The sequence below is a fragment of the Condylura cristata genome, unplaced genomic scaffold, assembly GCF_000260355.1.
Source record: "Condylura cristata isolate star-nosed mole 26May11 unplaced genomic scaffold, ConCri1.0 scaffold00016, whole genome shotgun sequence".
In the NCBI taxonomy this organism is placed as follows: domain Eukaryota; kingdom Metazoa; phylum Chordata; class Mammalia; order Eulipotyphla; family Talpidae; genus Condylura; species Condylura cristata.
The window spans coordinates 47,415,442-47,419,119 of NW_004567117.1; positions in this window are offsets into that span (position 1 = coordinate 47,415,442).

Consider the following 3,678-nt stretch of genomic DNA (forward strand, 5'->3'; position numbering starts at 1 on the left):
CAGGCGAGTCTGGAGGAGTCGCAGCCGAGGCAGTCGTCTGTGGGTCTGTGTGCGGATCCAGGATGAAATGAGATGAATGAGAGGGCAGAGGCCTGAGGAGCCGCGGTCGCAGGCTCAGCAGACCCCAGGTGGCATCAGCCGGGCAGGCAGTGCCCACTAACGCTCTGGCTTCCGCGCGGTGCCGGTCGCTGGGCGCCTGACGCGAGGCTCCTGGAGGAACTCTAAATAAGCTACTGCCAGACGGGACCAGCAGGAGCCAACAGAGGCACATTCACGCACGCCCGTGCCCGCTCCTGGCGCCTCAGACCCACCCAGAGCTGGCGGTGGAAGGGCGCCTGGAGCTGAGACGGCTGAGAGGAAGCGAACCTGGCTCCCCCCGCGTTCAGCCGCGCACAACCTGCTTACGCGGCCGGGTCACACTACTTGTGGCTGTCTCTGGGTTCACTGTCGCCATTAATAAAGGCTTATTTTTGATTTTTGCATAGAAAAACTGAGGTGCAGGCTAGAGGTGGGGGGGTGAGAGGAACCCCCAGAGACAGAGTGGGAGCAGGACAAGGGATCCCCTGAAACACACCGCTGAGGGGCAGCGGGGACACAGGAGGGGGCTGCTGCGCCCTGGGGTCCCTCCCTGGCCGGGATCAGACTCCGGCTGCAGGGGTGACAGCCTGAGACCCAACCTCTAGGTACCCAGGGGGCCCCCCAGGATGCATCAGCAGCGATAAATCTGAGTTTGAAGCCCACCGAGAGGCCGGCGGCCCTCTCGGAGCCCCGTGCGGCCAGCGCCTCTGGCCGGGGCTGCTGCCCGCGGGGGCTGAGCCCAGGTGGACGCTCTGGCCAAGCCGCAGCGGCTGGCCCTTCTCAAGAGCCCACGCGCCGAGCAGTCAGGAAACGCGAGGCTTCCGGCCGGCCGAGAGGCGGCGCTTGCTGCCAGGGAAATGGCGCCACGCGGGCCCCTGGCGCTGCGCCCTCGCCCGTGGAGAGCGGGGTGGCCAGGGCTTCGAGGTGCAGCGAGGCGAATCCGTCGCCCCGCGGAGATGGAGGCGGCGCGCACGGGGCCGCCACTCGCCAGCCGCCCGCTGCGCGCTCGCCCCTGGGAGCTCACGCGGCCTTCTCGCTGCTCAGATTTTTCCTGAAAGTGAGAGCAGAGCCCGCGGAGGCTGTGTGAGTGCTGTGCCCCGCGTGGCGCCGAGGCTGGTGAGGCTGGTGCAGCCTGCAGCGCCCCAGGCGCGGTCTCCGCGCCCGCCCGAGGCCTCCCGGCCGGGCATTGCCTGGAAACCTGGCAGAAAGAGCCGGATGCCTGGGCCCAGGCTGGGCGGCCGGCTTGCGGCCACGCAGAGGCCCGGCCGGCGGGGGCCATGCAACCCCGGGAGAGCCCTGAGCCCCGGGGCGGGACCCGCTCCCCTGCCAGGGGCACCTGGGTTGGAAGGGGCAGCTGCTTCGCGGACTGTCTGGCCCCCTGCGGCTGCCGCATGGCAAAGCAGACGCGCGACGCCTGGCCGCGGAGAGGTTTATGAAGTCCGAAATCTCTAAACGACGGTCACGGTTTTCCTAAATCTTTCTCTCTGGCTGCTAAAGCCCAAAATGGCAGCGCCGAGCAGCGGCCCCCAGGCGAGGCCCGGCGAGCCCAGCAGGACCCCTCAGGGCGCTGCGCCCCTCTCCTGCCTCCCCCCGCGGCGCTGAGCTGGAGGCGGCTCCTGTGCCGGCCGACGGCCGGGGCCTGCCTCTGAAACAGGGGGCGTCTGACGCCCTTCGGAGGACGCGGGGTGCGGTGGAAAACGCAGTCGAGAGCGCTCTACTCCTTGTTCGGCTCAGCTGCTCCTGGGAGCCCGTCGTCCCACTCTGCTGGACACTGGCCACATCACTTCACCAAGGGCAAAATAAGGACCCAGCGGGGAGCTGCTCTGGCTCTCAGGGGCGACTCGTCCCCCGGCCGGGACTCGGAGCCCAACGCTCACTCAAGACGCGCTCACGCTGACAGGACCACAGGGGGGCCGCCTTGGGGAAGAAACAGATACCTGGGGAAGGACCAGAGGCGGTTTCCTTAACCAGCAGTTTGTGGTTGAGAGCGATGTGAATGCGCCTCCCTGGAGGGCAGCCGCAGCTCTCAGCTCCCCACAGCCAGGCAGCGGGGTCCGCCCCGGCAGGGAGGGACCCCAGGGCGCGCAGACCCCGCCTGTCTCCCCGCTGGCCCCCAGCAGTGCACTTCGGCAGTCGGCCTGTCCTGCCCCCCTCTGACTCTGGGGAGTCCTCCCACCCCCTGCACCTCTGACCTGCACCTCCGCTCTTGATGCAGAAGTAAATCTTGCAGGAAAATAAAAAGATGTAAATGCTTTGTCCTCGGAAAACTCAAGGCTGTGAACTTGGCCGTGGGCTTCCCGGGCAGAGGGCAGGTGCGCCCAGAGAGGCGGTCAGAGAGGTGCGCTCGGCACAGCGGGGGTGTCCCAGAGGCTGAGCCGGCCAGCGGGAAGGGCGAGGCTTTGCGCAGCCGCCATCCATCGTGGCCGTCCTCATAGCTTGGACGGGGGTCAAGGCAGCGTGGCCGCTGCTGTGGGCCAGCAGCGGGCCGCAGGACTTGGCGCCAGGGAGCGGCAGAGTCCACGCAGCAGACGCAGCGGCTTCCCCCCTCGGGCGCGGCCCCACCGGGCCGAGGGCCGGACGCCCCGACGACTCCCCATCACCCCGCTCCAGCCCGCTTCCCCTGGGAGCAGATGGCCACAGGGGCCGCGGGGAGGTGGCCACACGGGCTCCAGCACGCGGGTCTGATTCCCAGTGACCGCAGAAGCAGCCGGTCTCTCCGCCTCCAGCTGACCTTTCTGCCGGGAACCCAGTTTAATGCTCTGATTGTCTTAAAATTACTATAATTTGACAAAATGAGCCATGATTTCCTTATAAAATCTTGAGGACAGACAAATGCCTAAAGCCCAGCTTAAATATTTACTGTTTTGTCTTCGAGAGCTGGAACTCCACCACGACACGCTTCTCGTCTCCCGTCTTGAACCAGCTCTGTGGAGCGGCTGAGCTCGGGGCCTCCGGGGACCAGCGCCAGGTCCACTGAGTGCTGGGTCCTTGGGCCTCGCACCGCTGGGCTTGCCAAGGGGAAAGGGGGCACTGACCCCTCACAGGGCCTGTGGGTGGACAATGACTGAGCCCCTTGCGAGGGTAAGAGCCATGGCCACGCCGAGAATGTGACTGATGTGCCCCTTAGCCCTGAGCGTGCGGGGGTCACTCTGACATGGGGAGAGTCCAGCACAGACCGATTTCCAAAGCCCTTACGTCGTGAATGGGAATACGCCGCGGATACGGATGCTGTGCTGGAGCACCAGGGCAGTGGCTGGCCATTCTCTGCGGGGCAGAGGTCGTGTGCATCCTCAGGGAGAAATGGGAGGTTTTAGGGTTTCGTTCAGGTCCGGAAGGCCTCGGGGAAGCACAATACTGACCGCACATTTTGATTGGGGTCGACAAGTCCTAGACAGAAGGGAAAAAAGCAAACTCTTGAATATAAGACGTGAGCTGCAGAACCGCTAGAAGAAAACGCACGCTGAATGCCTCGGCCTGGGCTCGGCAGCGACCCCTCGCCGGGACACTGGACGCACCACGGGGCAGAGTCCACGGGCCGCGCAGCTCAGACAGCGGCGGACGCAGGACGGGCCCAGAGGGTGGTGCGGACCGCGAGGCCAC